The sequence below is a fragment of the Ixodes scapularis genome, unplaced genomic scaffold, assembly GCF_016920785.2.
Source record: "Ixodes scapularis isolate PalLabHiFi unplaced genomic scaffold, ASM1692078v2 PGA_scaffold9__187_contigs__length_104089568, whole genome shotgun sequence".
Classification (NCBI taxonomy): domain Eukaryota; kingdom Metazoa; phylum Arthropoda; class Arachnida; order Ixodida; family Ixodidae; genus Ixodes; species Ixodes scapularis.
The window spans coordinates 80953642-80979322 of NW_024609884.1; the positions used below are offsets into that span (position 1 = coordinate 80953642).

At 47.6% G+C, this 25681-nt stretch overlaps 1 protein-coding gene across 4 annotated transcripts in view; it reads left to right on the top strand.

Moving 5' to 3' along the window:
• The window catches only part of LOC8033729 (rho-related BTB domain-containing protein 1), a 179503-nt gene that overhangs the window by 48037 nt on the left and 105785 nt on the right, over positions 1 to 25681 (top strand). Inside the window, exon 1 of one of the 4 annotated variants that reach the window (XM_042287115.1) lies at positions 18423 to 18641. The exons of the other annotated variants lie outside the window; for them this stretch is intronic. The gene's annotated coding sequence lies outside the window, so the exon portion shown is untranslated. Of the gene's footprint in view, positions 1 to 18422; positions 18642 to 25681 lie in introns of those variants that run through there. 4 annotated transcript variants of the gene reach the window in all.

Genomic DNA, 25681 nt, shown 5'->3' on the forward strand with positions numbered 1-25681 from the left:
CAGTCGCTCAAAAACTTTTTTTTCCGATTCCGGTGTTTCACATTGGACGATCTATCGTCCAATGTGAAAAATGCTGAGGTGTTGTTGTTTGCAGATAACATTAAGATTTTTATGAATGTTCGTACTCTCGCTGACTGCGATACTTTACAGCATGGCGTGTCGCGAATAGTTCAGTGGTGCAAATTGAATGACTTGTCACTGAATCCTTTAAAAACAAAGGTATTAACTTTGTGCAAACGTTATAATGTAATACATAATAGTTATCTATTAGAAGGGATTCCTATCGTACGCGTATCATCTGTAACAGGCCTTGGCGTGTGTATAGATAGTGCATTGACCTGTATTCCACACGTGTCATCTATTGTTGGCAGAGCAACTGAGATGCTGGGACTGATATCTCGCATCATGCAGCAGTTTAAAAACCCAGCCTCTATTATTCGTTTATTTTGCTGCCTAGTAAGATCACGGCTTGAATTCGCACCTGTAGCATGGAACTCAATATCTGCAACGCAGTCAGCGAAAATTGAAACTGTGCAAAAGCGTTTCGTACGCATTGTTTATGACCGCTATTTTCAACGTCGCTTTTATTATGATTATTACTCTCTCGTTGATAAGATATCTCTGAGCCCATTGTGCGAAAGAAGGGCCGAGCGTGACTTGATTTTTCTGCATAAGGTAGTAAATGGGATGATAGACAGCGATATGCTTTTATCCAGAATAAACATTCATGTCCCTTCTCGGTTAACTAGGAACCATACTGCTTTTGACGTCAATACCATGTGTAGATCCTCGCCCCTGTGACGTATATTATCGTTATATAATCGCCTTAATGATACAAATATTGATATATTCAGTGATCTATCTGTTTTTCGCAAGCAATTGGAAGGGCTTCCAACACACCTTTGACCTGTGCTTTACTTTGCTTTTAATTAAAAGTACAGTTGAATTAATAACGTTTTGTTGAGTGAACCCCACCATAGTAGAATAGCTTGATTTGTTTTGGTTAGTGAAGAAACTTCATTTGCTTTTCCTTTCGCTTTCTGCTTTTCTTGCAAGAAGACATTACTTTTCATAGTTCTCGTTTCTTTCTTTCGCATTCCTGACGAACGAATTGGAGAGTAGAAAGAAGGCCGAAAGTTCCGATTTTCTCAGAAGATCTGGGCTCAAGTTCAGTCGATATAAATAGTTTTTGCTTGATGATTGATTTGATTGTTTAATTTAAATCATCGGAGTAAAACCGGTCTGATATAAAATCACGATTTAAACCATCGATTTTTATGCTCTGTCTGTCAGTGACTGTAGAGGAACCAAGGGCGCCCCCTTCTAACTGTTATTCAAAACCTTTAGGTATGCTGCCTCGCAGGGCACAAGGGGGCCAAGCACCTTGCCGTTATTACTGGAGAGCTTGGGCAATGGCGTTGTTCAGACTCTCCAATAACACGAACTGCGCGCGGATGTTTTGCTATTATTTGGTCGTGCCCATCGTTTGTCACTTCTCTTATCGGGACGGGGCTAAGCGAGGCTGTTAAATCTGTGGAAGTGTTGTGTCATTGGAAACTTGTTATTGTTAGATTGTGGCAGCGCGTGACCTGTGCTCGTTCGTATCAGCCACGTGCCTCGATCCTGGCATTTGATCGTTATCGGCGGTTATAAACAGCGCAGCCCCTTGTAATGTTCGCGGTTGGTTGGCATCGTGTCTTTGTCGGAATGAAACCTTCACCCATGCACACCAGGCGCCTGCGGACGTAACGGAGAATCTCGGCCTCACCCTCAAAACATCTCTGAGTGTTCGCTTTCCTGCAGGATACAGAGGCAGCTAATCGCGGCGTACAATACAAGGATCCTGAATTTTTTTTTTTTTTTTTTAATGCAGCAGGAGAGGCTTTTCTGCGGCCGAATACCTAAGGCGAAATAAATGTAGTACTTTATTGGCTACGAACGCGCCATTTTTCTGACGTCGCAAAAAGGGAGGACCATATCCGGCCGCGATTTTTGTTTCGAGATTGGCGCATCGTTGCCACATGGTAAAATTCGCCGCCAGATTTTGGAAATCGGGTGTAATTTTTAAGCGTTTGATGTTCCGGATAGGAAACCGCTACACCAGACAAAATCTGGTGAAATCTGTCCGGTAAAGTGCCTCGTGACCCTCCGCTACTGAAAGCGCTGCCGGTGCCGCATAAGTAGCCATCGCTTGGCGGCGCAAGCGGTCGCTCAATTGTAGCAGAGCCGTAAAGCCAGAAGTTAAACGGGTCAGATTAAGAAAGATAGTTTACGATGAAGCAACCCGTCAGGAAGTAGCAAACCGGCCGATGGATAGCTTTCCGACCGGCCTGACGGCGACGATAGTTTTGTGTGTGCTTTTGAGACCACTACTTCTTTGTTATTTTATCGAAAGTACACGTTTCAAACGCAAAGAAAAAACGAGAAAAAGAAATGTTTTTCTTTTTGAACACAATCAAATCTTATAAAGAAATACCTCGTGCAGTGCATGAATTATACAAAACGTGTTTTTTTTTCCTTTATGAGGTGACGTTGCAGCGAGATCATGGTTTATTCGCGCTCCGTTGGTCCGTTTCGTTTCACTGTATAGCAAGCACGTTGAGCGCTGCACGTCTACGTACATGGAACTAAATGGGCTGATTTACGTGCTTAAAATATGTATTTTGAATACGAATGCTCGATCTCTCTTAAGCGTTCTTCTTTTTTTTTTGTGCGTGCGTGCGTGCGTGCGTGCGTGTGTGCGTGCGTGCGTGTGTGTGTGTGTGTGTGTGTGTGGGTGGGTGGGTGGGTGGGTGGGGCGGGGGGGGGGGGGGTGAAGTTTCGATTGGAGCCCGCTGTCACTTTCCGATCTGGCAGCGCTGGATGGGCGCCCACAAGCACCAGAGTTGGGTCAAATTGCCCGTTCCGAGCCGGGCGCGCGGGGCGTGGAGCCGAGTGTTGATGCGGGAACATATCTGGTGCGGTTCTTGAGCCGCGGTCCGATTGCTCGAAAGACGGTCTGCATTCAAATGACGGTTCCTCGTATGGGTCGTCACAGCGAACACCGCGTCTTTGCCGTGCCAGCTGTGCGGCTTTGCGCCGTAGCTGCAGGGCACCAAGATTGGGGGAGGGGGGGGGGGGGGGGGGGAGGGGGGGCACTATAACACCCTACACTATCTGGAGCGCCTACTTTCCCGCCAGTCACTTGGGAGAGCCGATCGCTGCTATACTTCGTTTCAGCTTCGGTCCGAGCGCGGCCGATGTTATGAGCCGAAGGGCCAATCAAACACCGCAAAAAGCGCAGCGTCATGGCGTGTTCTCTGCGCTCGATAAGACTAGCCGGCGGAGGAGCATGCACAGAGAGACGGCGAATACCGGCTGGTCCTATCAACTGCAGAGAGTACGCCATGACGTTGTGCCTCTTTCGTTGTTTGATTGGCCATTCGGCTCATAACATCGGCCGCGCTCGGACCGAAGCTGAAACGAAGTATAGCGACGGAGGGAGATACGTTTAAAATGCCCAAAAATAAACCGTCTGCGCTTTGACACTCAACGTGACTTTTCGCCATGTTCAGTGCCACAGCGCACACTGTTTTTTTTTTTCTTGTTTTGTTTTAATGTTTACGAATACATTTAATTTTTCGCCGATAATAACGCCGAAGAAGGAATCACGAAGCAGGAAGTGTGAACATAATAGGCGACGCCCTGGCGTAGTGTTGGGGCGACGCGCTCAAGTGGTTTTTTGACCGCATTTATTTTGATACTTGAACTCAAAAGAAATCTGGTCGTAAAATAACTCTTGGGGTTCTTTTGATTGTCCTTATTGTGCACCCTAAAAAGTTCTTTTCTGCACCCCCTTAAAGGGTTCTTCGTGAAAAACCTAGGGCTTCTCTTAAGGTCTTTTTTTTTTTATGCGAAAGAGTTTTTCATTGCCTATACTTCGTTTCAGCTTCGGTCCGAGCGCGGTCGATGTTGTGAGCCGAAGGGCCAATCGAAGAGCGCAAAAAGCGCAGCCTCATGGCGTGCTCTCTGCTCTGGATAGGACTAGCCGGCAGTGGGGCGCGCACAGAGAGACGGCGAATACTGGCTGGTCCTATCAACTGCAGAGAGCACGCCATGACGTTGTGCCTCTTTCGCTGTTTTATTGGCCCTTCGGCTCATAACATAGGCAGCGCTCGGACCGAAGCTGAAACCAAGTATGGTTGCCTTTTTGGAGCTCCAGGGGGCGATAGTGCTTGAGGCGAAACCGTTCTTCACGAGCCGAAAGATGTCTTTGGGGCGTCGAAGAACCTTTCAAGAACGAATTTTCTTAAGACTGTATATGCCTCTATGTCACCAGTGTTATTATTTTTTTTTTTATTATTGTTTTATGAAAGAAAACTTCTAAAGGAATTACGCCCGTTTTCACCCTCAGAGCCGTAATAAAAAACCGGAGGGTTGGACTATTATCCATTTAAATGTTTGCAAACCCGCAGCCCATGCCTGCAATCTCCACAGCCGAGCACGCGCACGTTTGTGTATCGGGAAAGCGAGCCAACCACGCGACGCACGAATGCTGCCAATGGCATCGGTTAGCGGCCCTTCCAAAAACGGGCTTCTAACCGGTGCCATTTTCAGAGCTCGTGCGTAGGGCGCGTGTTTCGCTCGCTTTCCGAAGCAATGACCATGCGCGTGCCATGGGCTGTGATCTTCCGACGCTGGGCTGTGATTTCGTGAACATTGGAACGGTGTAAACTCTGTTTCATACTTCGTGCGTAGCGCTGTCAAAGTTACTGGCGTGAGCGCGCGGCTTCACCTGTCGTTTGCGCGGGAGTACGCGCTCGCGTTAGTAGCTTTGAGAGCTCTACAACACTTGTTTGTACATTTAAAGGGGTACTCCACCGATTTTTTGAGCTACCTCAACTAACTATATTTTCCGACTCCCCGGCCTTTACCCTTTCTGGTATGCTATTTAGAATCCCGAAATTCATAATAGTTATTGCGAAATCGGCAAATGAAAATGATGCAAAAACCAACATTCAAATATACGCGCGCTTTTCAGGGCCGTGACGTCAGTGGCAGGCAGGCTTGCCAGTCGAGCAAGCAGCCAAAAAATTGAATATGCCAATCATTTGTTCCGTGCTGGAGCGCGGGTACTGCAGCGAGCTTCCCAGGCATTCATTTGACACCATGAAACTGCTTCGAATCAGTTTAAAACAAAATCTACAGCCCAAATAGTTAACCCCTGCCTTCCACTGACGTCACTTTTTCATTGTTGCCAGTAGAGACTTCGAGCTTGAAAAGCACGGTGAGGACAAAAACTGTAAATTCAATAACTTCGCGAAAAAACAATATTTTGACCTCATATTCGGGATACTATTTTCGCGATGTTTGTTGGTTAGTTTAGCAAAATTTCAAGCAAATCGGAGACAATGAAAAAATCGGTGGAGTAGCCCTTTAAAGGGGTACGGAATTGAAATGACTTGGCCACGAGCTCTCTACATCTCGCTTCAAAATCGGACAGCGAGAAGCGCGATGCGTATCGCGCTCGTGACGTCAATGGCTCCTGCACGGTCAGGGCTGCCAACCCGAGGGAAATTGTCTATGTGGTAATAAGGGAAATCTTGCCAGTTTGAGAGAAGTTTTTGGCACCTTATATATATCTGGAATTTCATAGGTCAATTATGATTTAATTTCGAGATAACATAGAAGTTTAGTGGCTGTAGCTATATTTAGGGTACTTTCTCCAGCCGTTTGGCGGTTTGTCGTGCGACCATCTGGAAACACTGAGGAGCACTCGAACAACGTTTTCCCGCAAAATCAATTTCCATCGGTTTTTATCGCCCCCGTGAAAGCTCTGGAGGAAGGGATCAGCCAAGTGGAAGCTTCTGAGAGCGCCGCTGTGCCTTCTCACTAAAGAAAGCCTGAATACATAAAGAAATACTGCGATGACTCGAGATACAAACTTATCATGACTAATGATATTTCGTGAAGTGCCGTGTACGAAATGGTAGTTAGTGTATGTCGTGTCCCCTGTGTTCGAGTACGAGAACTCTCGCTTGTGTTATAGCTTTTGTTCTGAATATTGAATTTAATGAGCAGCACCATGTTCTGATGGCGTCAGGGGCGGATTCAAAGGGGGGCGGGGGGGGGTCCGGATGTCCTGACCCCCCCCCCCCCCCTCTCTTGAATTCTGCATGTGTAAAAATTTAAGGCGTGGAAACGGGAAGGGGGGTGGGTGTCTTAAACTTATGATGCCCTGACCATACATTTGACCCCCCCCCCCCTCCCCCTCAAGAAATACCTGCGTCCGCCCCTGGATGGCGTGCATAACATCTAAGGTGAAGATAGGGTTTCATTCGTCTGTATGACGTCAGTGTCACCTCTGTGAAAGCATCTCTCATTACCTAACCTCTCTTTTCGTAGAAAAGTATCTCGTTTATGTCTTTTTAACAGCACATTTCTCGTTCTAATCCCACACTTCGTGAAACAATATTTATAGAACCATCTTACGTATCATCACGAACAAATCGCCAGGTAAAGGTGGGCATCCCCCATTGTAACACCTCCTCATTTAATTCCTCTTTCCTCCCCCAAACCTCAATAGAGTGGAATCGCCTTCCCACGCCCATAGTCTCAATAACTGATGCTGCTGATTTTAAAATTGCAATTACTAATTTTCTTGTTGTTCCTTAGCCATTGTTTCTATTTTTTGCCTTGTTTGTTGTTATACTCATCTCCTCTTTGTGATGCCTTCGGGCGCGGAGAGAGAATATAGGGTGGTTCAATTCACCAGGCTCGATCTAAAATGGACCGTAAAAATCGACGCCTGCACGTAGCAATCTAAACTTTTCGTCAAAGGTGTATTTCACAGGTCGGTTTTTTCTTTTAAATTTACAAAGCGTAGCTCTCTTTCTGTAAAAAATAAGGCCAAGAAACTTGCCAGGGTCTACGGCGGGCAGCGACGCAGACGACGGGGGTCCAGCAGCGGGGTGTGTTTGGCGTTCGTATTGATAGATGGCGCTACCTACTGTGGTTTATTGAAATTAACATAATCTTTTTGAAATGTACCTTCGGTTAAAAAATAAATGCAGACAATAAAAACAAACCTTAAAGTAAAAAAAACGTGTCTGCAAAACGACGGCGCTTTTGCTGCCAACGGATTGCGTCTGCGTGTCGTCTGCTTTCTTTCGCTGGTCGGCTGCATCTTCAGACGCTGCTCCCGACGCCATCTATCAATACGAACGCCAAACACACCACGCTACTGGACTTGGTCGTCTGGGTCGTCGCCCGCCGTAGTCCCTGGCAAGTTTCTTAAACCTATTTTTTACAAAGAAAAAAAAAGAAAAAGAACTACGCTTTGTAATTTGACAAGGAAAAAAAAAAAAAAAACGACCTGTGAAATACACCTTTGACGAAAAGTTTAGATGGCTACGTGCAGGCGTCAATTTTTACTGTCCATTTTAGATCGAGCCTGATGACTTGGACCACCCTATAAATGAAATGAAATTGGCGCAGTGTATGAACTACGCTTAAAACTTGCTTTATTGTTTCTTTCGTGACACCGATTACAACTATAGTTTCCCGGTTTTTACTACTTTCATATGTTTGCCATTTTACGTGTTGCGTCTTCCCTCAATCTGGGTCAACCGGGACCTCCGATGTCTGCCTCCCGACGGCCGAACTGCATGGGAAGAAAGCGGACCTTTTCCAAGCGTTAACACGAACAGCACGGTCGCAGCATACTCTGGCGCGACAGACACCCTCTTGTTTGTTGACGATACAAGATGCACTGTGTGGTGACCCGAGCAGTATAGCTCTTGCGCAGTGTACCGCGCTCGTCCGCAAACATGAGGCCATTACGTGACGCTCAAATCATAGAAAAAATAAAAGGTTGCTAATAAATTCTGTGTCACGTGCATGAGCGGGTCTGTTTGTTGCTCTAGTGAGACCCTCACCTCGCAGCCAGCTGGAATGTATTTCGCAATTATAACATAATTGCGGGGTGTCAGTGTCGGCTCGAAATCGGCCTCAAATTCGTTGGCTAAGCTATACCGTGTGCACGCAAGTGCTGGCCTCGTTCTAAATATTTTGCGGATATATAAGGTGCCTGAAATACCCAGGCTTGATCTAAAATGTGGTGTAAAAATCGGCGCCTGCACGTAGCGATCTAATCTTTTTGTCAAAGGTGTATTTCAAAGGTCCCTTTTATTATGCAGAATTACAAAGCGTAGCTCCCTTTTTGTAAAAAAAAAAAAAAATAGAGCCAAGAAACTTGCCAGGGTCAGTGGCGAATGGCGACGCAAACAACCGAATCGAGTGGTGGGGCGCGTTTTGCGCACGTATTCGAGCGGCGTCGGTAGGTGTAGCAGACCAGCGAGAGAAAGCAGACGACATCCGTCGGCAGCAAGAGGGCCGTTGGCGCCGTTGTTACGCAACCGCGTTTTCTTTTATCCTTGTTACGTCAAGTTTTGCTATCATTGTCCGCGTTTATTTTTAAACGACTTACAGTACAAATAGACTGTGTTCATTGTAATAGACCACGGTTGTCTCGAGCAGTCTCGATAAGGAGGTAGTGCCATCTGTATATACGTGGTCCGAACGCGCCCCGCCACTTAACTCGGACGTATGCGCGTCGCCGTCCGCCGTTGACCCTGGCAAGTTTTTTGGCTGTATTTTTCACAGAAAGGGAGCTACACTTTGTAATTTTACAGCATAAAACCCACACGTGAAATACACCTTTGACGAAAATTTTAGATTGCTACGTGCAAGCGCGGTTTTTTACTGCCCTTTTTAGAGCAAGCCTGGTTATTTCAGGCACCCTATATATATAATCTCGAGCCGGAAAACAGCTCAAGGTAAATGTTATACTGAAATCTTCCGTTTTATGAGAGCAACCTGTGGCGTTGTGTCTATTTTTCGTAATCTTCCAGTTGTTTTGACCGATTCGTCTTAGGCGGGTCCAGTTTAAAAAACAGATAGGTCCGGTTGGAAAAATTCAATCACGAAGTTCTTTTTTGTTTTCATTTTCCTCCCTCTGCCTGAGAATCGTACTGGCGTGCGTTCGTGAAAGATTGGCTACATTGTTCATCAGCGAAGACACCAAACGCCAATTCAAGACAGACTACTTCCCACCGCAGTCCAAATAAGTATACAAACGATTCAACAATTGCATGTGGGGTTTTAATGATTTTTTTTTTATTTTTCCGGAATGGATTATATTGATATTGAATTGGTTGAAACCGTACCATGCACTGTGTTGCCGAGCGTTGCTGCAGGGATATTGTCAAGTTGTGTTAGCAGTTTTTTTTTTACCCTTTTTTATTTTTCGGACGAAGATGAGGAATTGTTATGCGGAGCGCAAGTTCGTCTGGTTCTTGCCTAGGGTTTGCGACGATGTCCGAACGCCAAGATCTTATTGGCTAAATAAAAAAAATAAAAAAAACAGTGGGTAGACCTAAAGGAATCTAACATTGAGATCTACTCACTCTCCTTCCAATCATAGCCAATCAGAACTCTGCGTCGTTCTGACGTTACAGTAACTCCTGCGCAAGAAGCAGACGACTTGCTCTCCGCATTATTACTATTATTATTTTTATTTTGAGTTGGCTCTGTGCGTACACGCCGCCAACCAATTATAGTCGTTTCAAATTAAAAAGAAAGAAAAAAAAAAGCCACGCCTATTCTTTCCCGCGGAGCATACCCAATCACTAGAACCTGCAGGGCATGTCGAGGCTCAGATTGGAGATCAGATGTGGCCGGGATTTTGAGGGCCGATCCAACCCGGCCCGATTAAGTCCTGATCCGAGCACGACTATGGTTCGTGGACGCCGGCCCGAACCCGGTCCGAGCCCGACTGTAATTTTTAACGCGAGCCCGACCCCAACCCAATCCGAACCTACCTTTTTTTTTTCTTTTTTTTTTTTTTTAATTTTAAGCAAAGAGTATGTTTTATGGCCGGCTGGCTCCTAGCGTTTTCTGAAAAGAATGTACGTCATTCTTGGAGGCAGAATTGTAACCGTCACTCAAAAACTCAAAAAGAAAGGGGAAAAAAAAATAGAGCAATTGTTTGTTGCGGTCGAATCCAGCACCTTTTCGTTGTGAATCTGACGCTGACCAAAGGGGAAGCAAGGTTGTAAGTTAACAGCAAGTTGAATCGTGGTCTAGACTAGGATTGACGATCACGCAGATGAGAGCAGGCCCGTAATTTAGTCTTGATTCGATGTTCGGAGACACAAAACACATTCTGCGTTAGTATACCTGCCTTAGCCACGATAGTGCGGAAAAAATTCCCACATTTGACTCCCCATTTTTTTTTTGTGTGTGTGTACAGTGGCTAGCATATTTGACCATTAAGTAGGAAATCCGGAGTTTGAATCCCGGCGCCGCCAAAACGATTTTGACTTTCGACGGCTTCGTAAACGATTATTTCATTCGATCAGTACTCTTCATTTATCTGCATATTTTCGATTAAGTTTTACCTTCTATTTACACTCCACGATTCCCTACACTCTAAGAAATGCCTGCGCGTCTGCTTACCCGCCAAACACTCAAAGAGCCAATCTCTGCGATTTACGAAATCAGCTCAGCGAATGATGAGGTGGAACATTTGTTTAGACCTCAAAATTAAGTCTGCGCTGTGGCATTAAGCAATGCAAAACGTCATGCTTGCATTGCGTGATGCCACAGCGCAGACTTCATTTTTAGGTCTAAACGGATGTTCCGCCTCATCATTCGCTGAGCTGATTTTGTAGATCGCAGAGATTGGCTCTTCGAGTGTTTGGTGGGTAAGTAGACGCCCTGGCATTTCTTAGAGTGTACAAACCCAATTTCCTTCTGCTTAGAATAATACCCTGTTTTAACAAAAATGTAAACGATTTCATTTATTCGCATTCAGGAACCGTGTCTTTAATGATCGCGTGGAAATCAGAAGACAGGCTTGATTTACGAAATTCCACAATTTATTCAAGTTAATGAAAGGACACACAGTAATCTATTTTACTTGTAAGTGAACTGTTAGGGAAAGTACAATTTATAAATGCAGAAGAGTTGTGTTGGCATCATTTGATAATTCCCACGAATGAAATTAAGAACGCGAGTCGTGCCAAATTGGAAACAAAAACCAGCGGCGCGACAAGCAGTCACAATCGAAATTGATCGCAGAGGATAGTTTAACGTTGGCAGCTCTTACATGCCACCATAATCAACCTGCGTTGACACTTTCTGCTTTATAAGTTACTTGCACTCCGTTTCCGATATGCACGTTCATACCTCTTATGAGGTAGTATACCGCATTTGATGTTAATCGCATTTCTAGATTTAGCAAGGTCGGGTTGTCGAGTCCTGAGACCTAAATTCTGGCCCGATCCGAGCCCGAACAAGGTGCTCATGTATTGACCCGAGCCGTGCCCGAGAGTTGGGTCGGATTCAGGTTTTCGGGCTACACCCGAGCCCGCGCAGATGTCTAGATTACCTTTTCACCCGAAAATACTATCTGAGCATCTAATGCTTGGAGTCAAAGCTCAGATTGTCTTTCGTGTAAAAAAAAAAAAAAAAAAAAAAAAAAAGAATAATAGAAAAAAAGAAGCTTATATGAGTTTCGGATTGCAGGAATTCCAGGGAACGATTGGGATTAAAAATTCGGTCGGCTAAAGGACACCATGGCACGAGGCCTCACGTGCTCAGTGTTTCAGCGGCATTATTGGGGTCTTCAGCCTAGCTTCCCTCCGCCACATTAATAGAGTGTGCACTCGGGTCGCAGTCTGCAAGGAGTTTTAGATATGTACATCTTTGCTTGCGAGTATAGGATGAAAAGGGACTTTTTGATGTGGGGATCTTTCATGTCCACAATCTGACAACACGGGCTGCAGGGAGGTGTCGAGATTGCTCAGCGGAATGTGTTCACCACAAGGGGGATAGAAGGCGACGTGAACCCGTTGACTGTGTGTGGACCTTTTCCCTGTAAAGACGCCACCTAGTGGCAGATGCATAAAATAGGTTTAGGCGGTTGTGGCGCCGAGAACAGCACCTTCGGAGTAGCCTACCCTTCGTAAAACGTATACTAATTTTGCACTTTTATGAAACATTTAGGAAAATATCCTTCGAGTATGTGGGTTTTAGAATGTTAAACGTACATTTAATACTCACACGGTGGTTGGCAGACTGGATTGACGCGCGGACATCACCGCTGACATATGAAGTGCACAAAAATTCTAATAAAAGTGCATTTTAGATATTGAAACAAAGATCAAGGAGCAGTTTGGTGAAAATGCGAGAATCGATGAATGAATAAGGACACCCAGGGACGTGGACAGACTGCACAGTTATTCCAACTAGCACCAAACATTTTCTGATGTCTCTTTCAATGCGTACACTGTCCCTCCCAACTTCTTAAACTCAAGGAGATACATGAAAAACATCCGGAAGACGAAGAAATCCCCGAGATTAAGAAATGAGAAAAATATGAGACGTTTACAACGTGTAACGCCGTATTAGAGCGCAGCTTTTGAGGAGGTGGAGGGGAGGGGACGAAGGGGAAGGGTATGTCCCTCCTCCTTATCCGTACCCTCTACTTCTCCCTGCTCATCTACTTCTCCCGTGCTCCTCGCCTCCTCCCTCTCTTCTTCTCCTCCTCCCCCTTCCTACTCCCCCTCCTCCTCCTTTCCTTTTCCTCATCCCCCACTCCCTCCTCCCTCCCGCGCGGTGCATTATGGGACGTTTTTCATAATGCACCGCGCGGCTACGCCGACGGCGACGGCGACGCGTCACGCCGATGTGTTACGTCGACGGACACGGTGACGGCGACGGCGACGCCGCTCAAGCCTGAAACGGGTGCCTAAAACCTGCGCTCTAAAAAACAAGGAAAAAAAAAAAATGAGAGAGAAAAAAAAGAAACACAAAAAAGCATTGACTATGTTCGTGACAGCGATGTGCAAGCCCCTCCCACCTCTTTCCACTTGAACAGAGCGAATGCCGGAGAGGAGGTCGCCTCCTCTCCAGCGTTCACTCTGCTAAAGTGGAAAGAGGTGGGAGGAGCTTTCACTTCCTTCTTGACCTGTTACCGACTAATTCAGTTCTGGTTTGAGGTAGTTGAGCTCAACCTTGGGCAACCCAAGGGAAGGAGCAGTGATGTTGTTTTCGTCACCAGCAATCCTTTAGGTCTCGATTACAGGACACGAGCATAATTGGAAAGCACAAGAACAAACTCGGCCGAGAGAATATTGAAGCCTATCAGGAATAGCTGGTGACTAAAACAACATCGCTGCTCCTTCTCTTGGGCTGTCCAAGATTGAGATCAACTACCTGAAGTCAGAAATAAATTAATCAAATGTTTTTTTTTTCTTTATTCTTTTTTTCTCTTTTTGATTCCCTTTTCCTTTCTTGCCCTTCTATCTTCTTCGGTTTAAGGAGTTGTGAGGGACAGTACACTCATTGAAGGAGACATCAGTAAATGCGTGTTGCTAGCAGTAACGTTGGTTGCTAGTTGTAGAGCCACTAAATGAGCTATGTTTAGAGTATCGGCACACCGTTCCCCGATCTGCTAGTGGGCGCTGCCGTAGAGCAGACGGAAATGTGTATCGCCACAACTAAAAAAATGCGTATTCTTCAGGTTTAGATCCGGTGTTCGTTTCGCTCTGTCGCGAACTGTTTTAGCATTTCTGGGGGACGGAAAAGCGTTTCCTGCGATTCAGATAAGCTTCAGATTACTGGCCACCATGATGTTAAACACCAATATGGCTGAAGGGTTGTTAGTCTGAAGCGTAGCTTATTTAGTGGCTCTAGCTATTGAAATAACGGTGCTGTCTGTCCTTGTCCCTAAGTGTTTTTATTCTTTCATTGATTTTTGTAGATCAGCCAAAACCTTGTGACCACCTACGCCGCGTTTATTCGCCTTTGGCACGCAAAACAGCCACCTGCTGCGGAGTCTTCTATCCAACGAAGTCCAATAAACATATGTGTTCAGAAACACGTGTACTTTGACCTCCATTGTATCTAACTGTCAAATAAACCAAATGTAAAAAAAAAAAAAATCTTATTTTGTTTTATTAAGCGGGAAAGCCTCCGACGTCCACATTCTGGGGTGGGGCATGGATGTGCAACGCCTCCACGCCTACCAGCAGTTTCAGTGGCGTACGAACTTGCTTTTGAGGGGGGGGGGGGGGTGTAAACCAGACCCCCCCCCCCTCCCCAGGGCCGGGGGCGGTGCCCATGTTGGTACCCCTTGGGCGCCGCCGGCCAGTGTTTGCCCTGCCCAGTGGCGGCTGTTTCGTGGGGGGGGGACAGAACATATGCCTTGCCTCCTACACCCCCCCCCCCCCCCAAACGACACACAGTCTGAGAACTGGGGAGAGGGGTAAGCCCCCCCCCCCCCCTTGGTTGGTACGCCCATGAACAGTTTCACCGTCGTTATTCTCTAGAGTCTTTCACGATTTGACAGGCTTTGTAGAATAAAGGAGGCTACGCTCAAACACGAGCATCATGCACGCGAGGGTATCTTTGGCAGGCTTGCAATCACTCGTGCTTACTTCACGAGCACCGAACGACTAAACGCCTGCCAAAAGTACCATCGCGAGCATGTTGCTTGTGTCGCTGTGGTTTGTTTCTGTTTGTCGCTCTAGTGGGACCCGGGCATGATAGGTGCTGACGACGACAGCTCGCGAACACCCGACGAGCTTCGCAGTTTCCGAGATACTTTGTCCGAGCCGTCTGGCCATTACGATCTGTCCTTTGTCAGAGTCGCCTGAATCAGCAGCCTTTCCCAGTCCATAGACACGGAGTCTACGAAATGATCCCTCTGATATCCCGGCAGCCGTTAACTTCAATCCGCATCAGCAGGTGGTAGATAACACGGTTGGCGCGTCAGCTAGAGGCGCGTTGATTCACACAGTATAGGGGCGGTCGTAATGTCTTGGCTGATCAGTGTATACTTGTACGTTTTCGTTTCATGAAAGCACAACATTAGTACACTAATTCTGTATTGTTTTTTGTGGAGCATATACCGCTGCAGCAAGATGATTTTGACCGTTTCATCGAAGGGTATCGGTTCCTTCTTCCGCTAAAAAATGCGCGGTGTTTAGTCGTTCTAGGTGGAAGGGTCTATGCACAAAAAGTCCGAAACGTGCACTAGCACATGTGCGCGTTTTCTCTCCTCGTCGTCTGAAGCGCAAGAGAGGAAATTTTCTCTCCCCTCCCTCGCGTCCGCCGTCCAGACTTTCGAAGGAAACGCTAGAAAGTTTTAGGGAACCGGAACAAAATACGATCGATAGACAAAAACGATCGATACCGTGGATCGGGCGTGTGGACCGATCGTGTGCCTTGAAATGGCTTTGGGGGAGCCGTATTCGCAGACTGTTGCAGACGATCGGTACAGGTCGCGCCCCCTGGCAACGGAAACCTGCACCGGCCTCATCGATAAAACCCATATTTGCGTGCCTGTGTATAAGGGGCTTTTCAAATATCAGGAACTGAAGTAAATAAGATTTGCATTTAGGAAGTATGGAGAACCTAGCTTTATCTACGCTCTAAAAAAACGCCCGTGCGTCTGAAACGCAGTTTGAGTTGTAACGTGATAAGCAATGCAAGCGTGACGTTTTGCATTGCTTAATGTCACAACTCAGACTGCGTTTCTTGGTCTAAACATATGTTTCGGCATCGTCATTCGCTGAGCTGCCTCCGTAAGTTGCGGTGATTGGCTCTCCGAGTGTTGTGCGGGAAAGTAGACGCACGGACATTTTTCAGAGTGATGTAGTTCGTCTGTTCTTTTACTGAAATGAATGCGCTTTCGTGATACAAAACCTGGCGCCCCACGGCTTGCCACCACTGGCACTGCGAGGTTCTAAAATGTTTGTCTGCTAAAGAAACACACGAGCTTTCCGACAACACTGGCGCTCGATCTTTTTGACCACGAAGACATTTTATTCAGTGAAAACAATTTAGAAAAAGTTATTTTGAACCACTCTCTGCGCACTAAGAGAAGACGCTTGTTGGCGGCTAGGCACGTTCGACCTGGCGTCGATGGACAAGGAGGACGTCGTATACGGCAGTTCAGGTTCGTGAAGGAGGATCTGTCCCATCTCCGACTGGCGCTGCTGACTGAGAGTATTGTAGAAGGGAAGACAAAGGAGGTGTTTCGTAGACTTAGCTTGGAATGTCTCCTCTGAATGATGGGTTCGGGTGTCAGGGGACGAGGCCCTCGCGGTCGGGCTGCGGAGACTGGCCTACCACAACTGCCTCGGCGCTCGTGTTGCTCTCGCGGTCGCGTACGGTGCAGATAGCATGCAGACGATCACGGTCATACGCCTGCAAACCGGTAGTAGCGCCGTCGGTATGGCTACGAAGAAGAAAAAAAAAAAAAAAAAGAAAAACTTATGACTTCTGCTGTAGCCATTTGTAAATTATCACCCAGTATTCTGAGGGCTCGTTTTTTTTAAAATATATGTGATTATCATTAGTACACATATTATTATTTAATAAAACATTTTGAAAGTAAGTATCGACAATCTTGATGCAAAAGACTGTTGTCCACTTTATTGCCACTACAGATAACCATCGTAGTCATAATGGCAGCGGCAGAAACGGGTAATAAATGACCGAAATGCACATCCCATTGTTTGTATAAAAATAATGAAAACTCGAAATGTAATAACATAAAAAAAGCATTTCGTAGGTTAGTCTTGATAATGTGGATGCTTGGGCAAGTTGGTACGCTGTTGCATCAAAGCGTAGGTTAGTCGGATTTGAACCATCCAATCTTCGCTCTCCTAACAGCCCGAAACTAGCGCTGTAACCAATTGAGCTACTGCGCGTGCGTGTCTGGCATTTACTAAACGTGAAATTATTTCTTAACAGGAAGTTCTGTCGCGTTTCGTTCCGAACTCTCTTTCTTATTTGCTGAATCCCAGTTTATACACTTGCTGTCAACCACGGCGCTCCTGCCAGGCACTTCCACGAGTTATTTTATTCATATATGAAACCTCGGCACGCTTCCTCCGACAACAAAATAGCTATCTTGGTAGCCAAGCGAGCCTGTCGATGTCGGCCGTTGGTCGTCCCTTAACAGTTCGAAGGGCGCATTACGGTAAGATTGCACAAGACTCGCACATGCGCAGTTGGTACCGGAGGGCCCATCGCACCGTATCGGATGTCCCAAAACGGTTCCCTCAAACTCTCGATTTACGATGGGCCGTTGTACGTTATATACCGTAACGCGAACCAGCCTTTGACGCCCGGGGAAAGGCACGCGACGCACCAAACTCGTCGACTTCGTAGAAGCTCCGTCACGAGCGTTGAGGGTCACGGTGAGGTGAATTTCCTCCTCGGTCCGCAAATTGGTTCTGCGAAGAAATCAGCCTGAGGAATCGGTGATTAACGGCTTCAAAGCGGCGCCGCGCGAGCGCCATCGGTGCTGCGAATCTTCACGAGCAGTGGAGCCGACCATTTTCTGCAACGTTGTCTAACGATAGTTTTCTTCTTTTTTTTTTTTTTTTTTTTTCTTTGAGGGGTTTGGGGAGGGGCGAGGGGGGGGGGGGGTAAGGGAGGGGGGGGGGGTAAGGGGGTTTATTTCAAAGTCGCCGACAGATACGCGCAGATGGCCCATTTCCGTCCACGACTGCCAACCACGGTATATACAACACGGTGTTGGCCTTCGAAAGCTCGGCATGCCAGCTATTCGGCCAACGTTCGGCATACAGGGCCCGAGCTACCGGAGAAAAGGAGACTTGCTTAGGCTGGGGGAGGGGGGGGGGGGGGGGGGGCTATGTATATACTTTTGAGCGCGACTCGCGAATTCGAGACGACGTCATGCTCGGTATCGCAGCGCGTCATAAGTGGATAAACGGTAGAAGCTACGGCCCCGTTGAGTCAATTACAGCGTGGGAGCAAGTCACGTGACAGCTGACCCCCGGAGTGCATACCCGTGAAGCTGTGTCACGCGCCTTGCCCCGACGATTTTATTTGCTCGCCGGGGCCGTACAGCTTTATCTGTTTGTCAGTTTACTTTATACTCAGATGGAGCACATTCGCTCGATTGAATAGCTATCTTAGGCTGGTACTCGGAGAAAGTGAGCTATAGCTCTCTGGTGGCCGTTGCTGCAAATATTGCACCGTGGGCGACTCTTGGCTCATCCCTTATCCCCGCTCACTCCCGCGCAAAGTGCCGGCGCTCCAGCAGACTGGTTCGAATCTCGGCCATTGTCTCGATTGGCGCTGCGTGCACAAGTCGCGAGATGCGTCCAGTCTCTCTGCGGGCTTCGTGCACTCCCTGCACGCACTGCGAGAGAGTGACCTTCGCAACATCGTCGGCAGGGCTTTGGCCAGACGAGGAGGTGCCCTCTCCTTGTGCCCGCTCCATACTCCACGCGCGCGGCTTTTGTCGGGCGGCGCCAAAAATTACGAGTTCGGGCCAATGGCCGAGCCGTGCAGCCTCTCGCACCGTCGTGGCCCCTGTGGCAGGGTCGTCACGGAGGGCGGCCATTTGCTTTTACAGTGCACCTCCCGATAAGAGATAAAAGCAGAGCGGCCGCCGGCACGCACGAAACCGAGCAAACAACAAGAACAGCGGTAAAGAAGAGCGCCGGCTGCTGCCCCACGAGTCGAGAGCGCCGGGAATTCGTGCGTTCTGCTCCGGCGCGCAGATCGGTCGCTCGCGGACAGTGCCGGGGAAGTCGTCTGTCACCTGCGTGGTTGTGAGTACCTGTCTGTTCATTTTGACGCCACGGCACTCCGGCCAGGCGCGGGCGCACATTGGACGTCGGCTATCGGCGGGAGCTCGTGTCGATGCATCGACGCACGCTTGACGTCGCTCTCGGGCCCAATCGCCGAGTTGACGCGGTCGTGGGTTGATGACGACGTTTCACGAAGAGGAGGAAGGGAACGGGGCTTGGGTTCACCTAAAGTCGGCCGACGTGACGAGGGCCAAGCATCGGAAGCGTAACGTCACGGCGGACATTTTACGCATGCTCCTCCGCCGGCGCAAGAAATTAACGGCGCAAAGTGACTTTTCGACTTGGATTAAAAAAAGGAAAGGTTTTGCGCTTGGTTTTTCTTTGAATTCTATCACTGTCGCCTCGTTGGAAAAGATGGCCCTCTAATGACGCAGAGAACCGGTGCTGGTTATTTGGCCAGCTCATATCTTCCTAACCGGTGTCCTGCGGTAAATAGCAGTGATTGGCTCTTTTAGGCTTGATGTGCGGAACAGCATAGACGCCTCGGTTATGTTTTTTTTTTTTTTTCGAAAGGCCACTTGGTCAAGACTTAAAACGGCAAGGAGGAGCTTCAGTAGTCTTGCCTCCAGCGCTATAGACCTTTGCACAAATCGCCTTCTGCGCGCTGCCATCTTTGTCTGCTGGGCTGTGGAACGCCTTCTGGGCATGCGCTGTTGCTCTGCTGTGCGGTATCTCGGACGCTGCGCATGCGTCCACAGCTCAGTGACTCAGCATTTTTCGCCCGGGTGATAAGTGATACGAAGGTCGGTATAGCTTCCTACCTTCGACAACGCTGCGGTGTCTCGTGTAACTCGAGCGCGCACGCACAGCCAAAGCACAACGGAAGGCAATGGGCGCGTGCTGGGGTCCGAGACATTCGAAAGAGACGCCCTGTCGTTCTCTGTAGAGCCCTGCGCGGATAACAGATTATCCGCATTCGATCCGCATCCGCAGACTTTGTATCCGTATCTGAACCATATCCGCAAAATGTGGAACCGCATCCGACTCACAATCCAGGCATTCATTGTATATCATAAAATCAAGTGTGAATGAAAAAAAAAAAAAATAGCAATTTTTAGGCTGTTTTTTTATGTTTTCTCCAAAGAAATCTTCGGGTCACCATACGCAGTGGATTTCATTTTATCATCTGTTTTATGGTCTTTATATTAAAAGCTATCAGGCTTCCCGAGACACTTCGCGTCGCTGGAAAAATGTGCGCAGTTATGTGATCGCCCTAGGAGTCCGCGACACTCCACCAAAAAAAAAAAAAAAACAAAAAAAAAAACGCACACATAGGAGATATATATATATATATATATATATATATATATATATATTTTTTTTTTTGCTTCGTAACATTTTAAGCAGACGCGTACTTTTCAAACATAAAAGTTAACAAAGGGTATACAACATTATGACATTTTAGTTCGGTCAAACAATTAAAAAGTAAGAGAGGAGAGGTGATCACTCACCACAACGCACCACACGCTCCGTTTCACTTGTCGAGCTTGCTGTGTAGGACCAGGATATCGTCAACGATGGACGGACTCAAGCTTGTTCGCCTCTCTTGAATTACAAGACTCGCCAATGAGATGTCTCTCTCCGCTGGTGCACTTGTTGCTGGAATGGCATGCACGACCTGCGCCACGAGAGTGCGGTAAGGAAACTCGTGTTGGCGCAAGTTTTACCACTTCAGCAGATCTAATTCGGTCTCCTGGATCCCTTTGAAGGGGATGTATTGTCGACTTCGTCACTTGCTGTGTCTGCCACTTCGTCGTCTGTGTCCTCAAAATCGGACAGAGTGCCCCCGTCGTTCTCATGTCTTCTTCTCTTCGAAGTGGGTTCCGAAGCGGAGCCTAACCTCGACATCGATCGTCGACTTGATCTTCCTTCGTCACTCGACGTTCTGTAGCAACTCCCATCATCTTCCTGACGTCGTTGTGTATGGAACGCCTTTCTGAGTCGTCGAGCAGACGCAGGCTTTTTAGGTTGTGAGAAACAGCAACCTTGTGCAAGCTGTACAGTTCCAGTTTTTCTTGAAGGAGCCCGGAGCACGTATCTTTCAGCGCCTGCACAAGCTCAGAATCGTTACTTCCCCTCTCTCTAGGTGCTTCAGAAGTCGCGTTCGCCACACGACCACCAAATAGAGGGTTGGACGATATCATGACTCCAGAGCATCACTCGCCGCCTTGAAGGGTCCAAGAAAGTTTAAGAGACACTGCAAAGTACCTTTCTCTGTGTCGTCGACGCGGCTTGTTTCGCCTTTCTCTGTCAGAACTGCAACAGTTTTGTCCCACTGCTGAAGATTTGATGAGAATGTGACTAGCTTGCTGTTCCACCTAGTCTTGACGTCTCCTTTGAGCGAGAACTCTAAACGGCACTGCGGGCCAGTTCGCTTGAAGATTGTAACCTAGGATCGACAGGCTCGGAGAAGAACTGAAAGAACAATTGCATCATCCCGTTGGTCAGCACGAATTGTCTTCTCTAGGACAGTGTTGAGCATTTACGCAGCACAATTTTGGCGCACCAGCGATCTCAGTGCCGAAATTACACTCGTGCCTCTGCCCGTAAACAATTGCAGACTTTGTAAGACAGTCTTGAAGGTCAAACCTCCGCAGCACTTGGAGTACCACAGATTGAATGTTTTCACGTGTCTTCTTGCTCTCTTTGTCGAATTCTGTAGTGCAAAGCACGCGCTTCACCATCTTGAAGTTCTTCATGTAGTGCGGCGTTGCACAAAGGTAGCAGGTTTTTTTTTTCGGTAATCATCCTTCCACAAGTCAAGGGTTGCCGCTGTGCCTTGCAACTCAGCGATGGAACGTATTTCCTCTTTCACAAGCCTACTTGTTTTATCGGCGATACGTATACCGTATTCAGATACACCGTGGTCGGGTGCAGCAACAGTAATGCCGCGTCGAATTTACCACACTCAGCTCCAGGGGCGGATGCAGAAATTTCCTGAGGGGGGGGGGGGGGGGGGGGGTCAGGTGTTGGTCAGCGTTCCATATGTTCAGGAAACCCCTCCCCCTCTCCCTCGTTTCACGCCCTAAATTTTACACATGCAGACATCAAGAGGGGGGTCAGGACATCCGGACCCCCCCCCCCCCCCCCCCCTCTCTAAATCCGCCCCTGCTCAGCTCCAATATCAAGGAAGCACTGCTCCAGCGTCCTCACACCTTGTCCGGCAAGCGCTTCAAATGGCCTCCCATCCCTCGCAATAAACCCCACGGCGCTCTTGACGACACGCTCCTTCATCGCGCTTGTCACAGAGGAAAGGGTTGTATTTGCCGTTTGACATTTGTGCTTAAACAGGCTAGATGTGTCTCTCTTGTGGCTCGAATATTCATACGCCTTCTTGCAAGTGCTGTATGCAGTAAAGTCCTCGATAACTTCGTCTTTGTCAACGATTTCTCTAAGTCGTTTCCAGATGTCCGACTTGCCCGCCTTCGCCCTCAGCGTGAACTCACCGCTTCGACATTTCCTGCTGATGACGTCGTAGTCCATGTCGATGTTCTTGCTAACCATGCACCAGAGGTTACGATTACATTTAGACTAGCAAAAACCAGCGGAAATCACGCCGACCCCTTTCTTCACCGACGCACGGGGAATCGGAAACTTCCACCCGTGGCCCCTTTACTCTCCCCTAAAGTATGAACGCCTGGGAAAGGAGGTCATAAAAAAAATAACACAAAGAATTCGGAAAGAGAGGAGGAGAAGCAGTGGTAGGAAGACAGAAGCCTTTCTGTGATGTTACCGAGCGGATGCGGCCGCCTCGAGTCTCACGGTGTTTCGTGTCAGCCAGCGCGTAGATGCGCCGCTAAGCCAGAGTCCAAGGCTTGATCGGATCGACGAACATGTCAGGCGCCCAGCTGTATATAAAAGAAAAACTTTTTTTTTTTGTTGTTTTTTTGTCAGGGGCAGCCATCGGTTTCTTTTGAAACCTAGAACTACTGACAAAAGGGGTTAGCCTTTTAGCACGTCGAGGTACCTTCGGGACAACGGGTCATGGTATCCGGAATTTATTTTGTTGTTCAATTTATAAAATATAACAACACTAAAATAAACTGAATTTCAAAGAATTAGGAATCTAACAAAAATAAACTCTTATAAACCCCGATTTTTCAGCCAAAAATAAACTCCGAAGCACCCTTCGAATTTCACGAAAAATAAACTCCAAGAACCTCCGTAACAGTGAGCTAATCAAGTAACGTTGACAATGGGTGCACACGCAGCGGCCGAGTTTTGGAACGGAGTTAGAGTGCCTTAATTCATACACACGCGCGCTTTTGCTTGAGTGGTGACATCTCAGCCATTTTTCCGCCCAATCGTTTTTTTTATGCATTTTGAAGTGCGCGCAATCCGGTGTCACTCAGCTCGAGCGCGTAGCTCTGGCTGATGCATAGACGCCATCTTAACGCCCAAGTCACGCACCGAGTGCGCGAGAGCGTCACGCGCTGGCACATTCCGGACAACAATGGATGTCTTCACCCTGAGACAGACAGACATCTAGGCACCCTAAACGGAGTTGTTATTGCCCGCCCTTACACAAAAAAAAAAAAAAAAAAAAAAAAAAAAAAAATTAATTGACTTTTAATTGAAAGTGTAAAGGACTCACTCAATAGACCGCCATCAGTCTCAATTGAAACTTAATTGACTTCTTCTATTGAGTCGCTATTGATCCGTCCCAGGGTATTGGCCACTGAGTCTTAAAGGGGCACTCAAGTGCTTTTTGGAGAAGCTTGTTTTTGGAAGCATATTGTTTGTTGGGCTTCAGTCAATAAAAATGACCAGTTCTAAATGGCAAGGCGCCCTAGTAAACTCACAGCAATAGAAATACACAGGCACTATATCCTCTTGCTGGGTCCATCCCGTGTCTCCACCACCTCCATAGAATTCGACCAATAGAAATAGCGAACTGCGAAAAGATTGCTAAAGTTATTATTATTGCTCTTTTTAGGCACATGCATATTATATTTTGACAACAACGCCAAATCTTTGGCTGTAGGTGACGTAATACAGCTATTATTGTTTGAAAAAGAGCGAACTACGTTTTCTCCTCGCCTTGTTACGCGGGAGTGATGTGCCCACGCACATCACTCCCGGGTGTGCTACAGGCCAGCTGTAGCACACCCGGATCGAGGCACAGCCCCTCGAAATCCGGGTGGCTTGTCACGCAGCTCTGCCGGCCCTGCTGCTTGCGAACGGCGGCCGGGTAGTCACGGCAGCAGACACACTCTGCGACGGTTTCCATCGGCACGCAGCAACTGCATAGGCACCTTAAAACAGAAAACCAGCATCAGCTATACATATGAGAGGTATAATAAACAGCTCATCACCTACCAGTTGGTGTTCCCAAGCCGCTGGGTTGCGTCGTCGGTTTCGTCGTCTTCCTCCGGTGTCGACATTGAGCGTCGCGAACTGTCGTCCGAGTCCGTCGCGTTCAAGGCATCGGCGTCGCGCGTAGGAGTGGCGTCGTAGGAGATTGAGCTGATATCTGCCGTCCGCCGAAGAATTTCCACCTCCAACGGTGTTAGATTTGGCAGGTCCATCTCCGCACGACGCAAGACCCGAAGTAAACAAAATGAGTCCCAACGAGAATCCATCAAATACGCGCACATTCGGAAGATCACTCCGCCGGTTCGAAGGATCAATCCGCCGGGAAGCCGTCACTCGTGATTGGATGGCGCACGCCCTTCCCTGCTGCCTTCCCGTCCGACAGCGCCCCTGACGGCGTGCGCCTAGGCGCAGAACAGCGATCTTTGATTGGATTTTTAATAGGGAAATCGGCCGCCCTTGAATGTAATTTTGGGATTTCTAGGATGCTTAGAGCCCGCAGATTGAGTTATGACAATAAATAGACGATCTCAGAATCCACTTGAGTGCCCCTTTAATTGAATTTTTAGCAATTGCATTTCAATGGAATTTTGGCAATAGTGTTTCAATAGAACTTTTGCTATTGAGTTTTAATAAAAATATTGCAATTGACTTTCAATTGAATTTTTGCAACGTGCTTCAAAAGAATTTATTGCAACTGGGTTTTAAAAAAATTGCTCTGGTTGAGAATTTTTTTTGTATAATTCTTTAAAGCATGCAACATGAAGGAAACAAGGCACATAGAGGAAACGAACACAAACATCGTAACTAGGCACTCACAACCCACTAATCGTATTCCCCTTGACTACGCGTGCACCGCGTGCTCGTAGTCGCACCCGTGTTGCGTAGTGTCGTTGAGCTGTTGATTAAATAGTCACCGAAAATATCCCCGAAAAGGGATTCCGTACTAATGGGATCATCATGGCTGTATACCGGTATAGCGGTATATCACAGCGGCATACTCTGTATATATCGGTATAATAGGCAGTTTTAGCGTAGCTGTACCGCGGGCTACTGTGGCCACGATACGAGCTCTTGGCGCGACACGGAACACAAAAGCAGTGGCATCGGCCGGACGAGTCGGTTGTATGCGTAGAGCGGACATCGAGCCGTATGATTCCGATAGTGTGCTGCATTGTGTTTCGAAATCTGAAAGCTGTCCCAACTGTAGTTCTGGGAGGCCCAGGAGCGAGGGCGCGGTTTATGACGAAAAAGCTTTCCGAACAATGCGTTTGACAGGTCCGCGCTCGTGCACCTGTCTTTGGTATAGCGGCACGTGCGACTTGGGAAGTGGAGTATATAGTGCTTGCGCTGAAGGAACGAGAAAGCGTGATTTTCTTCCGGGACACTCGGGTACGGTTCGCAGTATTTTCTCTTCGCTAATACGGGATGAAACGTACAACGGGCGTGTCGCGTAATACATAGCGTATCCTTGGTTGGTCCTAGCAGCTGTTAGCGTCGGCGGCGTCTGGACTTACGCTGAAACGTAGCATCGTGCTGCCTTTCCCCGCGTCACTAAAGAGGCCACCACGAGGCACCGATTCGACACGAGCCCTGCGTGAACGTTTTCGGCCGGAACTCGTGTCTTATTAGTGAGAACCCGAGTCCCAGCCGAACGCTGACGCGGAATTCTCGTCCAATCAGCGCCC